At 39.4% G+C, this 27,989-nt stretch overlaps 1 protein-coding gene and 1 long non-coding RNA gene across 2 annotated transcripts in view; both read right to left on the minus strand.

Annotated features, from left to right (window-relative positions):
• LOC131332237 (U3 small nucleolar RNA-associated protein 20-like) overlaps positions 1 to 27,989 on the minus strand; it is a 56,890-nt gene that overhangs the window by 5,770 nt on the left and 23,131 nt on the right. The window lies entirely within an intron of this gene.
• On the minus strand, positions 43 to 27,971 carry LOC131332238 (uncharacterized). Its single transcript, XR_009201630.1, has 4 exons — positions 27,817 to 27,971; positions 26,010 to 26,429; positions 712 to 1,070; positions 43 to 210 (listed from the first exon to the last, which is right to left on the minus strand). It is a non-coding gene; the product is annotated as an uncharacterized LOC131332238 (long non-coding RNA).

Genomic DNA, 27,989 nt, shown 5'->3' on the forward strand with positions numbered 1-27,989 from the left:
AACATTTAGTACACTAAAAGGGCATAGAAGGCACTTCCCCAACAATATACTAACAATTCATGCGAAATGGCTCAAAGAACTAACCTGCAAGTGCATAATATTTTTAAAGAAATCATGTTCTGCATCTTCACTGCACAGAGTTCTAAATGATGTAAGGCTTGGCACATTTGGAAGCTTCAACACCATTTCCTATAATAGATCGATACATACCTTAAACAGAACCTATATAAAGGGACACAAGCTTACATTTATTCGGAAAATTACCTTTAAAAGTACGAGATGATAAAAGTTTGATTAAACAAACAAAATGCATAAACTTTGTGTGTATAGGCTCATCCAAGATGGAGAAAAAAGAAAAGATATGAGGAGATAGCTAAAACCTCTAAAGAGGTGGCTGTGGTGAGATTATAAAACCTCTTTTTTACAGTGTATGCAAAACAAGTTAAAGGAGATGCAATATTTAGTCGCCTAATGTAACTTTCACTCTCTAAATTCAGGTTATACTTCTGTGCATATGTAAAACTAGACGAGCACGCATGACTTCCTTGCATATCTTTTACTATTTTTTCCATTCCATAATTACCTTCACTTATAACATCAAAATTGAGTTTGAAATGGCAAATTACAGAAGAGAGAGAGAAGGAAAGGACAAGGAAAAATTGATAAAATCAAACTAAATAGAACAAAAAATGTGAATGTTTAAATTCTCACCTTTTGAATAGGAGCTTCGTTGTTCACTACATCTCCCATATGTTTAAGAAGGAACTTGTTAATTGTTCGTTTAATGCACCATTCATACCAAGTTTGATCATCAGATTTCATTTCTAGATCAAGAATTTTAGCAGAGAATTCAACAACTGAAAGCACTAACTTAGATCTGCTTTGCCTCAAAACCAATTCTTCTGATGACAACTCGTGGACAACATGAGACAAAAGGAACAAGGCATGCTTCTCTCTAACAGTGTAAAAGAAGTCTTAGTTGATCTTTCATAAGCATTAATAATACTGTCACAGTCAAGACCACCCATCCCTATAGCAGCAGTTGAATTCAGCGCACGAATGAGCTCCGCCTACATCCCATTTGAGACATGAGACAACAAGTTTCATACCCAAAAAATGAGGAGTGACCGGCCGTGTACCACAAGGCCAACCCTTGGAACACGTAGCCTAGAATAAAATAAAGTCATCGAACAATAAATGATTTTTCGTTAATAAACAAAACCAATGCCAAATAAATCTCCATGACAAGCATGGGGCACAACCATCTCATGAATCAACCAATAAAATTAACCACCAACAAAACAAGAATTTAATCTTTGCCCAAAGATTATAAAAAGTGTAGAAGCGATGATTAAAATGTTATTACTAAAATGCAACATCATATGGAGGTCAAATAAAAGAAATACCCAAGATACCGCAAGAGTTCTTGCCTAACCCTCTGACTTACCAGAAAAAGAAGTTGGAATAAATCTGTAAGCTGAAAGCACAATGAAAAGTTTGAAACCGGGTATTAAAATAATTTACCATTAAACCATAATTTGGCATACGAGGTATACAACAGAATAACAAGTTAAACCAATGTAGTATTTAACCAATAAGCATTCTTGGTGGTGATCACATCACATCCATCAACAATGGGGAACCACATTCAAATAGTACCATGGCCAAAATATATATATCAAAAGATTGGATCCAATATCGAGCTTAGAGTCACCACGGCTGGCAACCCGTGGTACCTTTTCCGAAGACGATCCGGCGAAATAAAGTCGTTGAGCATTAGGGTCACCGAACTAATCTGGCCTCTTCCCCAATGGCCAGGGTCACCAACACGAAGAGACATAATTTCCTTGGACATCGAAAATAACTATTCCCATTAATATCCACCAAGTTCTCACCAAAAAGAAAAATAACAATTGATCTCAGCAAAAGTTACCGAATGCCAATTCAAAGAACAAAATATAAACATTTGTGTATTTTCAATTTGCTGCCGTGCCCACGATTTTTAAACATAAGAATAATAGCTTTTCCATACATAAAATGTCATCTTATCTGTACCAACATACCCATGAACCTCATGCCAACATCATCTCATAAACAAACATCCTTTCGAACAAATGTCCACATGTTTACATTTCATAAATGACATAATAGTCCAGAGAGAGAAAATATTAAGTAACATTACATTTGTCTAAGTCAAAAGTTATGACATCGGAGTTACGATTTCCTCTCAAAACATAACTAAACTAGATGATAAAGAAGATTCTTTTAACATAAGCTTTCAAAGACATCCGTAATGCACCCCGACACTCCACGCTATACACCTTGAATGACACCTAAAAATGGAAGGGTTGAGCTACACTAGCCCAGTGGAAATATCTCTTCTAACTTTATGCATATATGAGATGACTCGTCCAAAGGAATTATACAATAAACGAAAACATTTTTAAATATAGAAAGGACACGAAGTGAATCACTTATTTGAAACCCAAGGACTCACACACATGCGCACACACATGCATCTTTTTACTTAAGATCTCATCTTGCCTTCACCAATATTAATCCTTGTCATCACATTTTCATTTCAGAGTCTTAGAAACATGCCATGTTCCTTGACAACCATTTTCTCTATCTTATCTCATTTCACGATCCAACTTTTCATTAAGATATACACCCTAAGTATGAAGAGGAGATACATAAAGTCAATAATGACACCTCAGACACTACTAGCAACACAACATCTAGACACTCACGCACATCTAAATCAATCTCTCGAATTCCCAAGTTGACATCTATCGTACCCTTCATCGTGTCCCCTTTTTATCGCATTTTCATTTTAGTCTCAATTCACCATATACCGAATTACTATCTTCAAGTTTCCCACATTTAGTCTAACATTCAAACGCCAATATAAACTTTCAACAATGTATATCGCACCTCAACTTATACCCACAATGCATTCAAGCCAAATATTTCCCAAATATGGATAGCCACAGAATTAATTTGAAGTCAATGGGTAGATGGGTAGACAACTACGAGCGTAAGTATGAGAACTTTCAATAAACTTATCATCCAATGGATACACCAACTGCACACAGAAACAAGTCATGTAATCAAAACAAAGAACTGAATATTTCTAACACGTCTTTGAACTACATCCCATCTACGTTATTCTTTCTCATCTCAAAATATCAACTTCCTTATCACATTTGTCATGTTTTCCTTTCAGTCTTAATATATCATGTGAATTAACTAGCGACACACCGAATGATGGACCTAGAGACATTCAAGGTTCTTAGAACCCCGTAGATTCACTTCACATTCCGGGTAGTAATGACCCTGTAAATCCATTTCACATTGTAGCAGGTGCCATAGATGTAGATAAGGAAGTTCAAGAGGAAGGGCAGTGCTCGAACCTTTACTTTCAAAATCTTCCACACCGAAATGCTCAGGACCCCATATATCTGTTTCACGCTCCGGGTACTCAAGACCCTGTGTATCCATTTCATGTTCCGAGTACTCAGGATCGCGTAAATCCATTTCACGTTCTGGGCATCGGGACCCCATATATCCATTTCACGTTTGGTATGAAATTCCATGGTCTGGAGAGAACAACCCTTACACTATATATTTCTCATGTAGTTGATTATTCATTTCAATTTTAATGCCAGCCAACATTATCCATCTTCCATTTAACTTACACATTACGTCAAATACATTTTTAAGAACTCAATTGCATAAATAAAAAAGTCCAACTCTAAGGAAACCATCCATTACACTCCGCATATTCTCATTTCTCAACGATTTTTTAGAACTCAGTCACATAATTAAAAAAGTCCAACTCTAAGGAAACCGTCCATTACACTTCACATATTCTCATTTCTCAACGATTTGTCATTTAGATCAATTCATCGCATCCCCACGTATCAAATAGGCGAAATCAATCATTTACAAATCATACGGTTTCCTTTCTCAACAAGCTTATTGTTCAATTTGATTCATTACACCATCATGCATCGAATAATCATCTTAGAGTTTAATATCACCTAATAATGTAGAAACAAACCCCATCATTTGAATCAAAATCTTAGAATCTGTACAAAGAAGTTTTAAAAAAATTCCCGGATTAGTACTGGAACTGGCAAAAAGGGGTGTTCCGGTACCCAACTCATAGTTTTGAAAATTTAGGAGAGCTACCAGTACCACCTAAAACAGGGTTCCAGTACCCAGCTAGCAGCTAGGTTTCAACACGCAATTCTCAACATTTATAGATTTCAACCCACTATGAAAATGGAAGACCAAACACTAAAAACCACACCCAATCAACACATAAACATATAAAGAGAGGAGAGATCCAAGCAAGCCCTAAGTCGTTCCAACTTGATTTCAGCCAAATCCACAATGGAAAGCCTCCCTCCAAGCTTAACCACACGATTTCAAAGTCTAGATTGAAAAGGTATCTCCAGGTTTGTGAGGCTTTATCATAAATTTTGCTTTCGAGAAAGATTCCAAAGAGAGACAGAGAGAGAATATCGTGAGTGAGAGGGGAGAGAGAGACGTTCAGGAGAAGGGAAAAAAAAAGAGAAAAACAAGCCTAGTCTAGATTTTGGGTTTCTATAGTGTAAATCACACCCCACACCCCTTGACTACTAAACATTTTATCGTCACACAATTAACATGCAATTACACTATGACCCCATGTCATTTCCACAAAGCTACCCGAAAACTTTCCGGGAACCACAACCAGTTCCTCTCCGGGAGCCACAACCGGCCCCTCCACACTCTCCATCCCCTATCCCTCACATTTTTCCACTATCACCCACCCTTAAAAAGGGTTTACAAGATATATATAGGAGGGCTTCGGGAAAAATACACACAACACCCCTAACTATGGGTGTTGTACAAAAACCGCACCACTATGGGTGGATCCCAAAAATTTAAAAGTAACGAAAGTTTTCCAACCTCTCACATGGAAAAAGACAGAAATCTCGTTCTTCAAAATCCCATTTAACTTTCAATACATTACAACTTTATGTCATCTTATGCTAGAACGGTCTCTAAGACAAAAAAGTATATGTGTGTGTGTGTGTGTGTGTATATATATATTTAAAGGTTCAGATCCACGAAACAATAGCAAAATTCCGGAGATAGCCGCAAAACCATTACTTAACTCGGGCCCACATGAAATAGCATGAAAAAATATAAAACTAGGCATAATGCGATGAACATTTATAATCACAACACCCCAAATTTTACCAACCTATATTGTAGAACGTCCTTAAGAAGTTGACTCCTGCAAGAAGACTTGGGATGTCGAAGTGATTTCAACAATGTTAACCACTCTTTACGGATATTCTTCCATTCCTTCCCGGTTAAAAGCCTGTGCGTTCAATGATCCAACACTGCAGTTTTATAAATAAATAAAATAAGAGAACCAAAATTATGCCACAAATACAAAGGGAAAACCTACACAAATTTGCATTTGGAAGAAAAACTACAACAACCAATCAGCAGTCACAATAACCAGAAAATAATTACCTGACAATATCATCGACAATGTAACCCATAAACTTCAGGAACAAAGGAACAAGTTGCTGCGAGTGAGATTCTATGACAGCAGGAACTTTTTGCAAAGATCAAATCAACGAGGATAAATTTTTGCGCAATGGTTGTTATCAGATGTAGGAGAAAGAAACAAATGGAAGCGTTCCATTAAACCTGAAAAGTAAAACCCAGCTAAGAAATTAAATTTCCAGAATACAAATTAAGTAAAATACTAGAAATTACAGTACTTTTTCTTCAGTATTCAACATGCATGTATCTAGAATAACTTGGCGGAAAAAGCAATGTAAAAAGGATGCCACATACCACTAGAATTACTAGTAAATGCTATGTTGCTTCAGTCTGATTGACCATTAGATGCTAGAAAATTAGATTGACACTATCGATCCCATGTATCGTCAAAATACTTGCTTATTAGGACTGCCATGCAATCCAATGCAGGATCCCATAGAGACCTAAATCTGTTATGGAAGATGCCAATTATCCCGTACAAAACAGAAGGCATATATGTTTTAGCTATCCTTCAACTAGAAAGGCCCATCAGTATTAATGAAATCAATAAGATTACTTTCCAGCTGGTAGTAACTGAAAGAGGTGTATCCCCAATTGAGAGGAGGCAGCGAAGAACTTGATATTAGAACAACTCAACCTCAAATCCACTCCCAGCATGATGATAAAAAGGAGTCGTAACGAGGGAAAGAATACAAACATTACAACCCCGGTCATCAGGAATGCAAGTTTGAGGAACTTTAGTTTTAATATTTTCCAATGCGGGCTCTTCTTTAGGAGAATGCTCATAATTTAAAAGCTAATAATGGGATAATATTCTTAGAGTGGAAATACGGATCAGTTTGTCGGACTGACACAAATTTTTGCAAATATATACCCACTGATTCCAGAGCCTTCTCCACTTTAAGTTCTCTATGCAATCCAACACTGCTGGTTTCTTCTTGAACAGTAGACCTTAATTTTGCATGATTCAAAAAAGGTTTGCAAAAGTTGAGCCTTCTCACAAGCAAAAAATATTCAATGACGACAGAAAAATAATGAATAAACAACACAAAAGGTTCTAAAACCCTACCCATTCATCAAATCCAACAAGTCTGCACCAGCAAATCATATTTGTGATGATGACCGATAACTTGCATCCAGCCGCAAAAAATTGATCACTTCTTCATCTCTGATGAATTTACCAAAACCAAATTTGGTTTAGGAACTCAAAGCGGCACCAATTAGACTTTGCCAAGTTTGTCTATGAAACCCTGCTATATCATCTAAAAACCATGCTATGTGTAAAAGTGTAGACACCCCAATCTTGGCTTCTAGATTAGTTTACTTACGGTATTTGATTCCCCCATGATGAAATGGATCAAGAACACCCCGAGAATGATAGCGTGTTTGGACTTTAAGTGTTTGCAAACCCCTTAAACCTAACCTAGCCTAAGCCACTTCAAAAGAGCCAAAAACCCTATTGGCACACGATGGTTGAGAGCCCGCGCGCGTAGATCAACTTGACAAGTGTTGGTCAATGGTCAAAGCTTGATCGTTGACCAACGCATGAGTAGGTCGTACACGCGCGCCAGGGAGCAACCATCGCGCGATGGACTAAAACCATCGCGCGATGGTCAAATTGCCAAGTGGTGGTCAACAATCAAAGCTTGACCGTTGACCATCGCGCGATGGTCCAAGATGTCCCCATCACCTTTATCAGCTGGGAAGCTTAGCCACCATGCAAACTTCAGCCAGCCTCGTGGACTGGCTGAGCTCCTCTCCTTGCACCAACCAAATTCACCCTCTTCTCTCCCTGTAAATACCTCCCTTTGTTCATCTTTTAAAGTGTTACAAAATTTGAAAGGTTAGAAAATCCATACACCTTTGGTTACATAGCCAAGCAACAAGCATCCAAGAACATCGCTTGTTCTTCTACCTCAATCACTCAAACACCTCAAACAAGCCTCAAACATCAAAGCTCAATCATCCGTTCAAACTCAATCTAGATATAGCATACCTACTGCTTTCTGTTCTGATCTCTGAGGGGGGCTGGCAGGGCCAAGGCTGGTAATCAATACCTGTCCTGGTCCTAAAGCTGGCAAGGTTTCAAAAACCGTCGAGGTAGGAACCAACGCACGATGGACCCACTCAGGCGCGCGACTGTCTCAGTCATCGCGCGATGGTCCTTGTGGGGATTGGTGTCCTACTGTTTTATGTTGTATTTTGTATATAGATCACTCTACAAGCATGTAAAAAACCAGTTTACTACTTTCCTTAATATAAACTGTTAGCTTTGTAGTTAATTTGCATTTCTGCTGTTTTAGAGTACCCCTGGGATCATTCTGGACATGTACCAAAACCCAGAAACGTGTAAATCAAACACTGGTTAAAAGGGTCAAACCATTGCGCGCCAGGGCGCACCCTCGCGCGACGGACTGACTCCATCGCGCGCCAGACTGCCTCCGACCAGTGAGTGGCCTTGCACGGATAGCTTCGCCTAAGGCCATTATTTTGTCCCCACACTGTTTATGGAGTGTTTTATTAATTTGTAGGGCTTTTATAACCTTTAAACTGTATATTACGCTGCTTATAACTGCGTGGTTTGTCCTAGGTGTGCACTGGTCCTTCCAGAGCCCAGAGGGTTTGATAATAAGAGCTGTGGGTTTGAGCTCACCGGCGTCCGCGTGTCTTGGAGTTGCGTGCGCAGGAGTAAACAACATGCATTGACTTGTTCAGTGCATGTTAGTTTCTTCCTGCGCAAGTCACTCCAAAACAGGGGCCTCCCAGTTTGTTTAAACTCCCACAGGAGTCTGTTCTCATCCTATACTAACTGCCATCCATGCTATTCTATCACATCCAGCAAACATGTTACAGTTTTATTCTCCTTGAATTGTTCCCCCGCCCTAATTGGCTAAAAAATTGATTAATCAAACAGAATTGCAAACATTTTTCGCAGATGCCTAAGTAAAGACCGATTTCCGAATTGGGTGAGAAGAGTGCCTTAAAACCATTCCCTTCTTGTAACCTGGCTCCCGAACCCAGATATTGTTATGACGGACTGTTGCCTTCACCTTTTTCAAATCAAATAGGGCAGCGAGCGTTTCAAGTTTGGTTCCTTGGGTTTCGGACCTTCAAACCCAAGTGGCGACTCTGAATTGAGCGCTCGTCTACCAAAAGAAAGCGCGCTCATCGATCAGCCCTATTTTTTCTGGCACGCTGCCCACAGTGGCGACTCTGCTGGGGATATCAAATCAATATTAGTCTATACTTAAAATTTAATACACTTGAGAACAATCCCACAAAAGTATGTCAAAATAATGAGCTTCGCGCTGCTAAAGAAAGGATTGGTGATTTAACAGGACCTCTTGTCCGGCCATCCTGACTTGGGCTTTTCCGATTGTTCTCTCGTGTAGTTTCTTCTAAGTATTGGTTAATAAAGAGAGCTAAATTTGAAAAGGCATTAGCGAATTTGCGATTCTGTTTCATTAATCAAATTCTTTAGCATCTTCATATGCATCGATGTGGGATAAGTCTCGTTGGATCGTTTTGGCAATCCGGCACGGTTTACCGGAGCCCGGGGACCTCGAATGACCAACAACCTTTGACGATGATGAGTCATTCTACCGTTCGACTGTTGCTCTGCGGTTACGCGGGCAGCAAGAGGTATATCTTGGCTTTAGTCCGAGGATCCTATTACAAGCCAAAACCAGCCTTTGCATACACAAAGCACTAGCACTCTCCAAACTAGGACAGGTACCTACAGGGTAAGATCTACTTGCATCTAACCCCATATATTATCTACGTGTTATTGCTTTTCCTATCGCATGCACTGTACATACATACCGTTTTGCGTAGGAGCATGTTTAGGACAGCTTCTAGGTTGTCGCTCTTTCGAGTCTGTCTTACGCCTATTAGGACGCTGCTTTGGCCCGATGAAGAGTCATGAATCTTAAATGGTGCATGCTATCAATTTTCAAAGTCCTTAGATCAGCAAGACTTTGGGAAATCAAGACTTTCTAAGTCCTTGTCTAATGCCCGATCGAGGTTTCAAAAATGAAAACGAGGAACAACGAAGAGAATGTCGTGATGCTTATACCAACGGAGAGGAACACCGTTCAGGCTATGGCGCCGTGTCGCCTACGCTGCCCCGGTTAAGGTATCACGTCATCTACACCAAGTTGTTCTGACTCCAAAGTTGAAATTTCGAGAACGGAATAGTCAAAGGCTTAGACTATTTTGACATCTCTTAGTCTTAGTCAATTCAAACAAGGATACACCCTCGAAAAGATTTTCGAGGATTCTGGCAGTGTCCGAATGTCATGAGACAGATTCGTTTTTAGTTGTAGAGTCTAAGAGGACACCGACAACGATGACGTGTACATTGCATTTCTTTTTGCAATTAACTGCTCTTGCAGGAACATCACTGAGCTTTCAATTACTTTACTGTCTAGTGTGGGAAACCATTGCACCAAACAAGAGAGTACTGAAAAGAAGAGCCAAACCTGCTTGGGGATGTCTGCCAGGGTTGTTACATCTTTGCTTCCAAGGTCATATCGCCTTCCTCGTTCATCAATCCAGAATGGCAGCACAAATGGAGCTGGCTAAGCACAAGAAAGCTATAGAGGAATTGGGTCACAAGATGGACAAACTAATGGTTATGGTCCAGGGACTGATTGGCCTCTTTACCTCCATAGCCTCGCAACCAGTTATGGGGCAAGTCAAGGAACCCTCTCAAGCCTGCCACACTCCTGCGGTTGGTCTCAAGTTATGCTCGAAGGACATGTTCAAAGACCTGGCTGAATTTCATGAGGCCAGGACCTATCGCAAGGAGAATGCTAGGTCCTTATTCACAAACATTACCGAAGGGGAGGACATGCTTAGTGATGAATTCAACCCCAAAGGCAAAAGAATGCATCCTGTTGATGACGCGATATGGTGCAATTGCAAAGCAAACAAGGGTTCTGTTTTAAATTCTCAATTCACTCGCCGGAACCCACCGAGGACTTTCTCATGCTTCATTGCACCTTTGGCCTTAGTTTATGAGAAGCTCTTTGATGCTGGTTCTATCAAGCCCCTCAATCCAACTCCATTACCCAAGAATCCACCTGCCAATTTCAAACCTAACCTCTACTGCGCCTACCATCAAGGCCCTGGCCATTCTACTAATGCCTGCTTCCGGCTTCGACATGCCATTCAAGATCTCATCGATTGTGGCCTCATCACAACCCCACCTCCATCAACAGCCGATACTGTCTCCAAATCCTTCCCTCAGTCCAACTCTGGCTTGCAAGTTGGTCAGACATCAACTATCTCCACTCAAATCAACCCAAGCTTCAAGCCAACTGTACCCATCTCGTTTGAGCCCGAGGACAACCTGCTGGTTGCTGTTTGTACAAATGGGACTCTCTCTGCCAACACTTGGATTGACAGTCAAGAGGAACTTTCAAAGGAGCGGACTGACGGGCTGAGGTCCATTATTCATGGGAGCATCAAGTAGGTTTGGTCGAAGAAGCTGAGGAAGCTGAAGTGCTGTTCCTTGGGCCTAACACCTGCTGGATCCCACCTCTCTGTGAGGAAACTAAAGTTAACTTTTGAAATTGCATTTTCAAACCGCGTCTAGTTGCATTGACACTTCTGAGTCTGAGTCTAACACAGTGCGTGTCAAGTTGTCTAAGTCTAGCTCTGAGTCGGAGGTTGTGCCTCTTGGCCCTCCATGTCGTAGCTTCTATTCGAGTCTTTTGTTATACTTGGCGACCCCGCGGGGCTTTCTTTTGAATGCATTATCTTGCTTCTAAGTACTTCGATGGCTTTTTGAAAAACTGTGTCAACCCTGATGACGAAGAGATAGATTTCGATGGGATCATCCCCCAAGGAAATGTGTTCCCTCGCTGAAAGGGAAGATGAAAGGCACGCTCAGCCTATTAATTGAAATAGTAGTTTTTAAATAAACTTGAAAGATGAGGTAGACCTCCAAATGGTTCAAATTGATTCAACGCCGTCCCCAGAGGAGCATTGCACCCGGTCAAGCAGGCTCGAAGAGTTCATCGACATCTTGGCATGATCTCACAAAGACACGCCCGGCGTTGATCCCGAGATAAAGGAACATCAAATCCCACTGCTACCGGATGCCAAGCCAAAAAGCAGAAGCTTAGAAGGCTCCAGGCATAGTACTATGTTCAAGTTTGCAGGAACAGCGATCTGCCAAGCACAAGTTAGAAAGTTCAAATTGGCCTAAAGCAAGGAGTTTCAGCCAAAGCACTCTGAACCCTGTGCTATCGAAGCCATTTTATCTGGGGCTACGGCCAAAGATCATCAATCTTGACAGCAACAACTTAATACATTGGTCAACATGGATCAATTCAAAAGTCTTTACCCTGAGAGAAGCTCGGTGGGCTGAAAACCCCAAGGATGGGTAGTTCCAAGCAAAAGTTAGAGCAAGCCTGCTAGACCGAGAACCTATGAAGGCGGTCTCGGAAAAAGTACATAGGCAATATTTGAAAGCTCGCTAGACCGAAAACCCGAATGGTCGGTTCTAGGCAAAAGTTAGAGCGTAAAAGGAGAGGTAAAACACACGAGTGAACCTTGGCCTGAACTACGTTTTGACCTGATTCCCCAGAATGTGGGATATGTAGGCAGTCTCTCTTCGAGACTCGGTCATATTCTATCAACATGGTCCATGGTTGACATTTTTGGTTCACACCAAGGGTTGAGAAGGTTCAAGAAGAAGACATGCTTCATCTGTGCAGAAGAGGGGGAAAACCTTTCATCTTTCAATATTATTTCAAACTACTACTTCAATTCCAAAACTGAGTAAAAACCTTAAAAGATTTTAAGCATAAAAAACAGAACGAAATGGTTGCGAGGCCTAACGGCTCATAGTTTATTCTAAGTTCAGCGAAGTCTAGTTTGAGCAGATGTAACAACTTTGCAGTCACACGTGTTGGTTCGATACTTACGCGCGCTCGTTCAATATGATGCACGTTGGTCTCAAACCTATGCGCGCTGCTTCAATTCGAGCAACAATCAGTAGCAGTCAACTACTGCATTAAATGTCATTTAAGGGTCTTTTGCCAAGTTTTGTCATGCCATGCAGGTCATGTGGATCTAATGTGACTGCATGGGGGTGTCGGTTTCAGTCCGGACCTATATGTGTCTTTATTTGCGTCTTATGTCCGTCTTTGTGGCATTTTTCCAGTTTTTCAATCCATTGTCATTTCGAGATGCTTTTCCCAGTTTTGTTAGTTCGTACAGGTCAATGTACATCTATTGGACCTTACATAAGCGTTAGTTTCACCTGTTTGAAGGGCTATTGTGAGCTTTGGTGCATTAAATGCCCAAAACTTCATTATTTTCCATGTGTCGAAGGGTCCGCGTTGTATCCTAGGGCTCTTCTTCCTTTTTTGTTTGATCTAGGCAAGTTTGTGCATGTGCATATATCTGTGTATCCACTCAGTTCACTTGTCAATGCAAATTAGATATTAGTGGATGGTTTACTTGTTAATAAACTGGAAAAATGCAATTTTTACATTGCTACCCTAGCATCTGTAACCCATAAGCTGTGGAATCTCGTGGACAGCAAACACACATCAGCCCAAGGCCAAGCAAGGCATATCTCTGGGGCACGTTTGCCTCAGCATCAAAGAAAAGGCGCGCAGACCCAATGTCGTTACTATATCAATTGGGCACGTCAGCCCATTCAATATGTCTTTATCTGAGTGCGCATCTCCAAGGCAAAGACAGTAAAGTACTGAGGCTCAGTGATAGTCCTTAAGCATCGTTGTCCTCCTAGGAGCCGCCTTTAGCTAGGGTTTGCATTTTCAATTTGTACATTTTATTAGTATACATCTTAGCATATTGTGTATATCAACTGTTGAAAACAGGAAGGTGGCCAGTTTGTGGGAGTTATACCAGAATGGTAGCCATCAGGCGATTTGTTTACCAAAGGACTGTGATGCAATCTCCTGCAGAACCAAATCAACGAGAGCCGGTCCTGTCCAATCCTCAACGGCTCGATCATTTAGACTAATGATCTGCCCATTCAAATCAACGACAGCCGGTCCTGTCCAATCCTCAACGGCTTGATCATTTAGACTAATGATCCGCCCATTCAAATCAACAACAGCCAGTCCTGTCCAATCTTCAACGGCTCGATCATTTAGATTGATGATCCGCCCATTCAAATCAACGACAGCCGGTCCTGTCCAATCTTCAACGGCTCGATCATTTAGACTGATGATCCGCCCATTCAAATCAACGACAGCTGGTCCTGTCCAATCTTCAACGGCTCGATCATTTAGACTGATGATCCGCCCATTCAAATCAACGACAGTCGGTCCTGTCCAATTTCTCAACGGCTCAATCATTTAGACTGATGATCCGCCCATTCAAATCAACGACAGCCGGTCCTGTCCAATCCTCAACGGCTCGATCATTTAGACTGATGATCCGCCCATTCAAATCAACGACAGCCGGTCCTGTCCAATCTTCAACGGCTTGATCATTTAGACTGATGATCCACCCATTCAAATCAACGACAGCCAGTCCTGTCCAATTTCTCAACAGCTCGATCATTTAGATTGATGATCCGCCCATTCAAATCAACGACAGCCGGTCCTATCCAATCTTCAATAGCTCAATCATTTAAACCGATGATCCGCCCACCAAATCAACGACAGCCGGTCCTGTCCAATCCTCAACGGCTCGATCATTTAGACTGATGATCCGCCCATTCAAATCAACGACAGCCGGTCCTGTCCAATTTCTCAACGGCTCAATCATTTAGATTGATGATCCGCCCATTCAAATCAACGACAGCCAGTCATGTCCAATCCTAAACGGCTCGATCATTTAGACTGATGATCTGCCCATTCAAATCAACGACAGCCGATCCTGTCCAATCCTCAACGGCTCGATCATTTAGACTGATGCTCCGCCATTCAAATCAACAACAGCTGATCCTATCCAATTCTCAACGGCTCGATCATTTAGATTGATAATCCGCCCATCCAAATCAACGACAGCCGATCCTGTCCAATCTTCAACGGCTCGATCATTTTGACTGATGATCCGCCCATTCAAATCAACGACAACCGGTCCTGTCCAATTTCTCAACGGCTCGATCATTTAGACTGAAGATCCGCCCATCCAAATCAACGAGAGCCCGTCTTGTCCAATTTCTCAACGGTTTGACCATTTTGCACACTGATCTTCCCGTCTCCAAATCAACGTCAGCCGGTCCTGTTAAATTTCTCAACGATTTGACCATTCTGCACACTGATCTTCCCGTTTCCAAACCAACAACAGTCGGTCTTGTTCTATCCACAATGGCATGTTCATCCTGAAGTATTATCAGCCGGTCCTGTCCAATTATCAACGGCATGATCATCCTGAAGCATGGCCAACCATATCATCAATAATAATCCGCCACATCATCTGTCTCTATCCATTCAGTGATAACAATCAGCCACATCGCCTATCTCAGTCCATTCAGCGATGACAATCAACCATGTCGTCTATCTCTGTCCATTCAGCGATGTTCAGCCATATCATCAGCGACGATTAGAATATGGTTCGATGGTCCACCCATTCGCAACTATTTGTTCCCCAAGAGAGTCCACCTCGGTCTGCCTCTACATTGGTCTAGCTTCAAGTGTATCTTCCAGCAGCCTTATTGCTCTGTCTCAAATGGTCTTTGATAAGGAGATTGGCTCTGATTCCCAACAGATGGAATTCAACCTGCCTGACACGACCTACCCGTGTTTGTTGGAATGTTTTGTGCTGAGTATAGTTTGATCCCCAGCAACGACGGCCTGCCCCGTCCAAATTTGCAGCAACAGCCTGTCCTGTCCAAATTCGATCAACAAGCGGCGATTCACTCGTCCACTTCTACTTCCATCCCCAACAATGGACCGCCCGTCCATTCCACCAATCAGGTTCCTTAAGTTTACAAGTTTACTTTGCTAGTATGCTTTGTTCTGAATTGCCTTGAAGGGTGTCTAGAATTCTTTGACGTTACTTGTACCAAGTCAATGGTGCTTCAAGTGCCGTCAAAGAGGGGCTACAGTGGACACTCCAATCTGGTTTCCAGATTAGTTTACTTACGGTATTTGATTCCCCAATGATGAAATGGATCAAGAACACTCCGAGAATGATAGCGTGTTTGGGCTTTAAGTGTTTGCAAACCCCTTAAACCTAACCTAGCCTAAGCCACTTCAAAAGAACCAAAAAACCCTATTGGCACACGATGGTTGAAAGCCCGCGCGCGTAGATCAACTTGACAAGTGTTGGTCAATGGTCAAAGCTTGATCGTTGACCAACGCATGAGTAGGTGGTACACGCGGGCCAGGGCGCAACCATCACACGACAGACTAAAACCATCGTGCGATGGTCAAACTGCCAGGTGGTGGTCAACAGTCAAAGCTTGATCGTTGACCATCGCGCGCCAGACTGACTCCATTGCGCGATGATCCAAGATGTCCCCATCACCTTTATCAGCTGGGAACCTTAACCACCAAGCAAACTTCAGCCAGCCTCGTGGACTGGCTGAGCTCCTCTCCTTGCACCAACCAGATTCACCCTCTTCTCTTCCTGTAAATACCTCCCTTTGTTCATCTTTTAAAGTGTTACAAAATTTGAAAGGTTAGAAAATCCATACACCTTTGGTTACATAGCCAAGCAACAAGCATCCAAGAACATAGCTTGTTCTTCTACCTCAATCACTCAAACACCTCAAACAAGCCTCAAACATCAAAGCTCAATCATCCATTCAAACTCAATCTAGGTATAGCATACCTATTGCTTTATGTTTTGATCTCTAAGGGGGGCTGGCAGGGCCAAGGCTGGTAATCAATACCTGTCCTGGTCCTAAAGCTGGCAAGGTTTCAAAAACTGTCGAGGTAGGAACCAACGCACGATGGACCCACTCACACGCGCGACTGTCTCAGTCATCGCGCGATGGTCCTCATGGGGATTGGTGTCCTACTGTTTTATGTTGTATTTTGTACATAGATCACTCTACAAGCATGTAAAAAACCAACTTACTGCTTTCCTTAATATAAACTGTTAGCTTTGTAGTTAATTTGCATTTCTGCTGTTTTGGAGTGCCCCTGGGATCATTCTGGACATGTACCAAAACCCAAAAACGTGTAAACCAAACAGTGGTTAAAAGGGTCAAACCATCGAGCGCCAGGGCGCACCTACGCACGACAGACTGCTTCCGACTAGTGAGTGACCTTGCACGGATAGCTCGCCCTTAGGCCATTATTTTGTCCCCACACTATTTATGGGGTGTTTTCTTAAATTGTAGGGCTTTTACAGCCTTTAAACAGTATATTATGCTGCTTATAACTGCGTGGTTTGTCCTAGGTGTGCACTGGTCCTTCCAGAGCCCAGAGGGTTTGAGAATAAGAGCTGTGGGTTTGAGCTCACCGGCGTGCGCGTGTCTTAGAGTTGCGCGCGCAGGAGTAAACAACATGCAGTGACTTGTTCAGTGCATGCTGGTTTCTTCCTGCGCAAGTCACTCCAAAACAGGGGCCTCCCAGTTTGTTTAAACTCCCACAGGAGTCTGTTCTCATCCTATACTAACTGCCATCTATGCTATTCTATCACATCCTGCAAACATGTTACAGTTTTAATCCCCTTTAATTTTTCCCCACCCTTATTGGCTAAAAAATTTACTAATCAAACAGAATTGCATACATTTTTCGCAAATGCCTAAGTAAAGACCGATCTCCGGATTGGGCGAGTGGGTTGCCTTAAAACCCTTCCATCTCGTAACCTGGCTTCCGAACCCAAATATGGTTATGACGAACTGGTGCCTTCACATTTTTCAAATCAAACAGCGCAGTGAGCGTTTCAAGTTTGGTTCCTTGGGTGTCGGACCTTCAAACCCAAGTGGCAACTCTGAATTGAGCGCTCGTCTACCAAAAGAAAGCGCGCTCATCGATCAGCCCTATTTTTCCGGGCACGCTGCCCACAAAAACCTCCAATTCAAAATTCCAAAATCTGATGCTAACTAATTTTTTGAAGCAAAAAACCAAAATAGCCATTAAATTTTACCAGGTTCTTTCAAGTGCACATAACCATAAAGAAACAAAAGGGAGAATGAATATCAAAATATGAAGGCCTGTGATTCCTAACAACTCAATGGGTATTTATTTATTTCACATCTATACGCTAAAGCGGACTGGAGACAGCTTACCACACTACATTCACTTATCTATAGAATGTTGTGTCGGTGTCTAAGTGAAACAGGATGACATGACTTACCAGCACCTAACACAAGAAACTAATCGAGTGCATCCACAAAATCAAGTAATAAGGAGGAGTTTACATGGATGTCTTTCAGATAAGGATAGAAGCTAATGATTCGCCACACCAAAGCCAATTTACTCTCCTAAGTTAAGTGACTGATCAATCACCATGCACAATTTCATAGATAATCTCAATCAGTAGCCAATAGCATCCGGCAAGTGACTGCAAATCCTTGAAAGCTATTTTCCAGATGCTCCATCTAGAAAGCTGGGGCTTTGAACTTGAACTTGCATTCTTTCAATGAAGATAAGTAACAAAAGAATAACATCTTCCTCTAAAGTGTTCCTATTTTATCATTCAATGCACAGGAATCAAATTTGAAAGACCAAAATCATTCGTTTCCGAAGATAAATTAGACAAGCATATGGTACATTACAGTAAAAATACAAAAATAAATAAATAAATTAGCATATAATATTATGTCTATATGCATGGACTATGAGAGGATCTTTTAGTAGCAATTGTTGGATAAAAGTAAGCAAACTGAAAACCAAGTCATACATGTCAACGGAATAAAAAAGGCTGGAAGAAATTAATAAACAGGGAAGGGAGTCCCAAGAAATGAAAACAAAAATCATTGTGAAGGCAATACCTTGACTTTCTTGACTTAAATACAGGAGCCCATTGCACAGAAACAACAGAAATAACTGAGACCTTGTCAGCTAAATGGAGCCCATCAAGAAGAACAATCCCAGGAAGATGCACTTCTGCATAAGCATCCCAGCTACTTGAAGCATCAATTGGTAATCTGTATAAAAAAAGTACAATTAATTCTCCATATAATGAGCACACTAACATCTATGCAACATACCATAAAACCATTAAAAGCACAAACAAATCAAAACTACTTAATAGTCCACCTTCAGTTTTCCGGATATAATCAATCTGAACGGTAGAAATCAATAGCACAACAGGCGACTGAGGTGCATTGATAATTCGACTAGATAAAGCAGCCCTAATTTCCTCATATAAACAACCCCTTATCAGATTCAACACTGTAGGCTCAAGCTCCTCACATATCCTTTGGAAGCTAGCACCAACAACTTCAAGAATAAACTGTGAGCCTACCCACACACACCACACTCGGGGGGGGGGGGGGGGGGGAGAGCGCGAGCACTCATGTAGGTTACAAGGTGCAAGTCAATGACGACTTGCAACATATTAATAAAAAAATGGAACTAGGACTAGTTAAGTCAATCATGGTAAACTGCTCCTAATATGAACATGAACAGCTGCCAAAGCTTGATTTAGAACGCAACCCTTTGACAAGGGAAAAAAAAAAAAGGAAATTCGTCCAAATCAAACATTGAAATAGCAAAATTATTTTGGCAACTAATCTCTCCATCCCAAATTATCGGTCCACTTCTTCATTTGCTCATGTTACAAAATTGTGGTCCATCTTGAAAAGTCAAAGTGCTGAAACCTATAAAACTCTATCATAGCCCTCATCTTTTTGAATTCAAATGAAATACTATAAAAATTAACAAATAAACTCTCCATGGTAGTTTTGAATATTTAAACTTCTTAAGAACAATTCTTTGGGCCCCTTAAAAAAGTTGGATTCTCGAGAATTCGTATACAGTTTGGGAGAGAGGAAGTTCCTCTCAAAACATACCATAGTAAAGAACTGACACCAGATTTTCTGACTACCTGTAGCTTCTTTGCAACTTCAACGATGACTCTTGTAGCTGATCAAAAAAAAAAAAACCATGACTCTTCTAATACTAGTTTAACCCAGAGATTAACAACAAATGTTGTCTATGCATAGACATACTTCCACATAAAATTTAAAGACAAGATATGCGAGCAAAGCTGACTCCATGGCGAACAAAGAAGAGTGCGAGCATGCGTCAAAGTGCAAATAAGAGCAAACCAATTCAAAGAAAAATAATTTAGATAATAGCAACCTTAATAATATGGATCACGCAAAGGGTGGCATGAATTGGACTAAAAATTTTGAAATTTCACATTAGAAAATCATATTCAAGTTAATTTGACTCTAGTTCAACAGTTTTATAAGAAACTAGGATAATAGCAAAAACTAATAATAATTCAAAAGCCAATCCAAACTAAAACTATAAAAGGGTGGATCTACTAAAGCCATTTTCTGGCAGCTACAAACTTCACTTTTTGAATTTTTTACTAAAATTATAAAAGGGTTAATCTTATCAACTAAAATGATCACCTTAACTTATGCTATCAAGTCGTCTAAGGAGTTCAAAACCTCAAGAACTTTTTTGTTTTCCAAACATGTAACTAACCTCAAATGCAAATGTCCCAATACTAACCAATAAACTAATTCTCTTAAGATATACGAAAATCCAAATATATCAAACCAACCCAATGCATCGCTCACTTGAACTAAAGCATCAGCAATTACCACGTTAATATCTCTTCACCGGCAAAAGAAATAATTTTTTTCCAACGATTTAACCTTATGATTTCCAATCTTTTATCGGAATTCAAAACTCAACATTCCACAAACTCATTATTTTCGTCACAAACTTGTATTTCCAATCTATTCAAAATACTCCCTTACTTCGAGGATCACGAAATAAGGACTACTTATTTCAATACCAAACTAGTACTCCAACGGAAATGGCCAAACGAGACAGATGCCTATCTCAAAAATCGGGTTTATTCAGCAACTCTCAAGGATGTAGAAACAAGGATTCATGTACGACAATGAAAACACTTTATATTCATCATTCCCTTACTATCTAATACCTTACCAATTACCTTCTATGTTGAAAACAACTTCTCTATCTCCTCATCATATACATAACAATAAATCCTCCAAACCAACACAAATCACTCCAAAACTAAATTGAAGTTTTTTTTATCCTTTAACAACCAAGGATCAAAAGTATATCCACAAAGAAATCACTGCGCATATGTATAGACATTATCATAAGGAACTCACTCCTAGATAAAAAGTATAAATCAAATTTATAATAACGAAACGGCCCAAGAGAATCCTAGCCTACAATTTGCCGATTAGACGACAATAATGTATAGTCCGCTAAGGTATGAATACCAAATCTCCATCACTAAAGTCTTTACACTTCAAAACTTTTGATATTTCTTCCCGTTCCATGAATCTAACTTCTCAATAAACGACGCTTTTGTTCCCCTTTTTTTGTACACTACACTTACAATACAACAATTTAAGTGAACTCTTAAATCCACCGCCCTAGTTGCCATAAAAAAATGACCACTCCAATTTAGGACTAATACGGAGTAAGCTTCTCAAATCCAATTCTATGCCAGTGTCATATAAAAAGAGTAGTACAGCCACATTTCTTGAATTCAAATTACTTTACTCCATCCTGATACGTAGAGGTCGAATGTCCATTTTCTAGATATGAGATTCTCACTTTTTCATCTAATTGCAAAATAGTCGAATTCTGAAAGTACATATGCATCCTCCTCCCAAAGTGGATTTTTTTCCCCCGGAACATCTTACTACCATCCACAACAATAAACCATCATCAAATCAACAAAAGTATGCATGAAATTACAATCCAACTTCACCCAACAAGTACAACTTCAAAATAAAAAAGAAGAAAAGTAACCAAGTCATCAATCAAATTTGAAATCGCCATAGTCATGCAAAGAATACAAACTATTTCTTGCCCAAACCAAACAAGCCAAGCACTTATGAGTACTTCTACTTCTAACTAATACTATACATTAAGCCTCGAAATACAAATCTATCTTATTTTTAACTCATTAAACCCCAAGACGCCGATGTTCAATTCCGTGTCACAAGTCCTATCGCTCAATAGATCACATTTTGCCAATATTAATCATTTTTACTAATCAACTAGAGGTTCTCACATCACACCATTCAAAACCATTTAGTTGAATCATCCTCAAATCCAGTCTTCACCTGAAACACAATACATGATCAAATTCAAGTCGAGTTATCGAGTACAATGGGCCTACCAAATTTCTTTTTGACTTCCACATAACCAACAAGGGTCGAAGGACTGCAATTTCTATTTTTAGTGCAATTTATACCGACCGTGTTAACCAAAGTTCTGGATACACCAATGATACTGTCAAACACATGTATCTACAATCTTTTAAATCAATAAAATTCAATACTCTTTAAAATAATGGATCAACATAATTAGTTCTCAATATCTCTACTCAAATAATTGTGACCTATATTCCACAAGACCGCCTCCAAACACCTAACATCTCTAACTCCTTGTACTAAACCATTGCACATCTAACTCGATCGAATGCTCGAGTAAAAATTCTTCTAGTGACCAATACGCAATGACCAAAAGTGAAACTTTCCCTTTTGCTCTAAAGAAGTTAAGAACTCCCAAATTAACCACAAACAATCTAGATCAATAATAGTCCATTATCAATTCGACATGACTGATTCATAATAGCAAGTCAAATCTCGTAACATTACCACCACACAATCTTCTAAATCCAAAATCTCCACAACCACAAGAAAAATCACCACAATAACATTACATGCCACCCCTTGGCTACTCTATCACCAAAATGCAACCCTAAAATAATCCACTCCCACATTCAAGCAACACAACACCCACATCCTAAAACACCATGGCCATTGCCAACCAATCGATCCTGCCCTACGTATAATACAAAAACTTCTTCATCAACTACCAAGAATTCAATATCCACAAAACAAAATGACAAGAAAATCCACCAATTTCAACAATGAAACCACTTCGTTTGTATAATTACCTCAATGCGGGAGTCCTGTCAATACTTAATACTATCCATCTCCAATATACATTTCCATCTAGTATTTCATTTGATTGTGTATGGGTATTGATCGCATCTTAAAGGACATAACTTCATTAGTATACCAAAAGCAGAGAGAGCCTACTAACCATGCAAGCAAATCAAGAATCTCAACAATCTAAAGGAAGTTCCAAACGGAAAAACCTAAGTAGACACTCGCCCAAGTAAACTAGGTCCAAAGCTCAATAACTAACTAAAGTAATCCCCTATGTATGATTCTTAAATCAATCTCTGAAACATACTATCATACCATCAGTAATACTATTCCCTCATTTTTTTATTTTTTTTGATAACCGAGGAACAGCCCTACTATTCCCTCATAGTAAATGACATCATCGTTCAACCAAGTCTTATCAAGGTAAGAAAATTTAATCTTCCAAAATATTACACTACATACTCATCCAAAACTACACTCGAAATTCCAATAGAAAGAGAAAAAAAATGTTGCGTCAACAAGTACCTATTGTCTGCTAATCCAATGAAAGTAACACCACAAATGAAATAACAAACTCTCACAAATGCCTATAGGACTCTGAGGACTAAAACCTCTAGCAGATGCACATAATAAAAAGGTATCTCAAGATTTATTTGGATTTTTTTTTAATTTTGTGTTTGAGAAAGATCCCAATGAGAGAGAGACAGAATCGTGAGTGAGAGGGGAGAGAGAGAGAGAGAGAGACGTTCAGCAGAAGGGAAAGAAAGAAGCGTGAACTCTCCTGGTCCATATTTTGGGATTTTATAGTGTAAATCAGGCCCTACCCCCCTTAACTACTAAACATTTCATCAAGACTCACAATTAACAGGCAATTACACTATGGCCCCATGTCATTCCAACAACATTGTTCACATTAAATGCCAAAATTACATATTTAAATTATGAAGTAAAAGAATTATAATTCCGGTCTCTACATTAGCAATTATGAATTTTTCTAAAGAATCATTTAAGGAACACGAGAAAGTTCGAAAGTACATAACATGCCTAACCACTCACCTGGGCCCAAAGACAACGCAACTCGATCACGAAAAAAAAAGAATAGCCTGTTCACAATTAAATCACATATGAATACCAATCTAGAGTCTAACTAAATTACCAAATCCTACTATTGTACTAACACCTAAGTCTAACCACCAGACCACACACCTCAAGCTTTACCTTCCAATAGTAAATCACAATGCACGTCCAAAATCTACCTGTCATTGCCTAACTTTTATTAGCCCAATAGCACCCAAACTCCTAGCCTCCATATCAAAAGATAAAACAAAATTTTAAGAGAAGTTATTGTATTAACTCTACACAAACCCACAACTAATCCACTCCACTATGAACACCAGCACCGCAGCACCACACAGTCAGAAGCACTACCTTCTTGTTCCTCTCTCTCTCTCTCTCTCTCTCTCTCTCCAATGTAATGACGTAAACCAATCACAACCTCAAGGGTTTGTCCATTCCGCGAAACGGTACAGATTGGAGGAAAAGAAACAGATCAAAAGAATTCTTACCTTAGAGAAAACCAAGATCAGCACCTCCTTGGGGACTTCAACCGCCGCTATTGTTCTCTCCCTCTCCCAAAATGTTATATCACAATAAAACCCTAGTCATATGTACTCATACTCCAAAGCTGCAACTAAACTACCACTAACCCATGTTACCGCTAGTACCAGTAAAAGGATAGATATTTAGATAAGGAGAAACATAAGTTTCACATAATATAATAGCAATAATAATTTACATTATATTACCCTTACAAAGAATATTAGACAAAAAGCAAACTTAGAATTCCTAGAATTACTATAACGGCATGCAGTGGCGGACCCAAGATTTTATGACACTGGGTCAAGCCATCAAGCATTTACACCACATATAATTTGGCACTTGTACACAATAAACTTAAAGATACAAAAAACAATAGAACGGGATTCTTTCGTTATAATATCTCTTCATATCTATAGAAATAAAAATAAGAAACTGTCAACAAATTTCAATAGAATCTAAGGCTGCATTCTTATGAACTTAACTTAAATCTGGAAGTTTTGTCCATATTTTGAATTTTTTCGCATTCGTTAGTTTGCACCAAGCTTTTGTGGGTTAATGATTCGTCTCGACGAGAGGAATTGGAAAAGTAAAAAAAAATTTACTTTTACCCAAGTATTTTGAGAAATAACCACTTTTTTAACAAAAAAAAGAAGTCACTTTTTGGCCTAAAAAGTGGTTATTTCTCAAAATACTTGGCTAAAAGTAAAAAAAAAATTTACTTTTCCGATTCCTCTCATTGAGACAGATCAAAAACCCATAAAAATTTGGCACAAAACTAACAAATGCGAAAAAAAATTCAAATAAGGACAATTTCAACATTTAAGTTAAGTTTATAAGAACACAGCCTAAGTTTTCCCTAATTTTTAATTTAAAGGCCTTAGATATTTACAAAAAAATATACAGTCCTATATCACAAGTAAGTAAGAACTCAACAACTATACAAGAACTTATGGGCAGCAAACACACACAAACATTCAATAATGTTCCCAAAAAACAGTCACAATCTACAAAATAATTAATTCTATCCCAAATTAATTTAGATTTAGAGCCACGGGTTAACTTCTAGCTTATAATAATTTTTGAGTTGCTTTGCTTTGGTCAAAATTTGAGACAATTCCCCAATCTACAACAAGAAAAAGAAAACTCACAAAAATAGACACTACTTAAAAAATAATCAATTTATCTCAAATTAATCTAGATTTAGGGTTTTGACACTAGAGGAGGTTTAGAATTTACCTTTTTAAGATGTTGCTTTCCTTTTCGGATTAGAGTGAAAGAGAAAAATGCATGGAAAGTGGGAATAATTATAAAGGCTTCCTTAGAATCTTCCTTCAAACTTATAAGGGTGGTTCTCCATTAATTTTTTCCGGAGAAAAAGAGAGAGAGGGAAAAGTGATTGAAAAGTGGAAAGATTGGAGCCTGCAAAAGATACGAATGGAGAGATGGTAAAATTTGTAATTTGGTTGAGTTTTGGGGCAATATGCTTGGGGCATCATATTCTATGGGGCAAGCTTACAAAAATACACCGAAAACTATATTATTTCCGAAAGAAATTTTGCATTGAGTGGGGTCAGCGGAACCCCCTTGCCACTATGTCAATCCGCCCTTGACAGCAAGAATACTTATAATGAGCATAACAAAAGCAATTATAGAGTCGAACCCAGATCAAACAACGAAAAACTATTTTCTTTTTTTATAAAAGAAAATAATTATAATTATTAGGTATAAGAAAAGTCAAGGCGAAACAATAAGATTTAAGAATTGTAAGATCAAAGTTCCTTCAGTGACAACACATAAAACAATAGAAAAAGGTCTACTTTACCACAGTAACCAGAGAAGAATCAGTTTCAGCAAGAGCATCAAGAAGATCACAAACAGACATCCTTACATCCAGACTAATGGAAGTAAGAAGCGGAGAAATTGCGTTCACAATTTTGTTGTACTTCACTTCCTAATTTTTCTATCATTTGTTGAATTACCTTCAAAACTTCCACACATGCATCTGCAACACATGATAAAAAGCTCCTAATGGCAAAATAACCAAAACTCGAAAATGCCAAAAAGCACACATTAGAGGTCTAGATCAATATTCATGGAATACAAACCACAATCTTGAACTCCTTTTGTTAGCAAAAGGAGCATGATATCAACAAACTTACTAGCTGATGAAGGATCCTTGATATATTTTGATAGTAACTAGAAAATGCTGAGCTCCCTTCCTCCAGGACAATTCACCAATTTCCTAGCACATAAACAAGGTCACTTAAGTAGGGTCAATTTAAGAAGAACCACGCAAGTGAATCTAATATAGTCATATGCATGGATTTTACATAAACAAATAATTGACCAAGGAAGCAAAAAAGAAAACCAAAAAGAGAAATCATTCCTTAGTGTAGAATAAAACTACGTTTAGAAGAGAAGGCAAAGAGTGTAATAAGATTGGATCGGTCAAATTTAGAAACGATATGATTGCACCCAGATTTTAATTTACCTGCACATGAATCCAAGCTAGAAGTAACAGGTGATGGGTGTTAACTAACCATATCATGTATCAATCTAAATTCAATTTGGACCAGTTGTCACCATGAATACGCATTAACATCCACTAGGTATCAAAGTCTAAATTCCACCATCTAGTTAGAATATATTTTCACCTCATCTGCCAAAAGAAATTTAAGGATTGACGGTTTCCTACCCATACTACCAAATCAGAGTAAGCAAGACTTAGCCATCAAAAAAGAATAAGCAAGACTCAGAAGGTAAATACAATCCCTCACATATTTTAAGTTACATCTGCTGTCGGCTCTGAATCAAATTATATACAACTTTTTAGTCACAAGAAAGAACCTTGCCGATCAGAATATCATCTTTATCTATGTATGGCCCTCACTAGTTTCCATCTACTTAGTCAATAGCTTTTGAGAAAAATCGGGGGGGGGGGGGGGGGGGGGGGGGGGGGGGGGGGGGATTTCATGCCAAAGATAAATATCACTATACATTTACTCTTAATGACATAGATGGGGTAATAGTTTCCTTGCTCAGACTGTGTACTGATTCTTACCCAAACATGCAGATTATAAGAATTAGAATAACGAATACGTGGTAGAAGCTTAATACTATGCATACCACATATGACAAGTGACAGCGTGGGCATGTATGATAAGTAAAAGATAGCTTAACACGCAATGTTATGGATGCTTTTCTTTTCCTATTGTACCATGGTCATTTTCTATCTTTATGATTATGAAATTTTCTTTGCCAATCAAGAAAAAGAGTAGCAGGACCAATTCACCAAGTTCAATACTCTTACAGACATAGATGGGGTTATAGTTTCCTTGCTCGGACTGTGTATTGATTCTTACCCAAACATGCAAATTATAAGAATTAGAATACCGAAGACGTGGTAGAAGCTTAATACTATGCATACCACATAGGACAAGTGACAGCGTGGGCATGTATGATAAGTAAAAGATAGCCAATCAAGAAAAAGAGTAGTAGGACCAATTCACCAAGTTCAATACTTTCTAGATCAAATTTACAATGAAAGGCAACCGTAAATAGGCACTGCCCTTAAATCACACCACATAATCTACAAAAACATGCAAGCATATTATGGACATTATTCATACCTCCTTGCCACCTTATTAAACATGAAAAGACAATGCAAGCCGCAATAAGTGCATCAAGGTTAGGAAGTATTGTTTTCTTTACAGGATTGTCTTCATCATCGAGATCATTGTCAAGATTCGGATTGTCTTCCTGGTCGAGTTCATTGTCTTGACCACTGTCAAGATTCAATAGG

Source organism: Rhododendron vialii, chromosome 7a, assembly GCF_030253575.1.
Source record: "Rhododendron vialii isolate Sample 1 chromosome 7a, ASM3025357v1".
Taxonomy (NCBI): domain Eukaryota; kingdom Viridiplantae; phylum Streptophyta; class Magnoliopsida; order Ericales; family Ericaceae; genus Rhododendron; species Rhododendron vialii.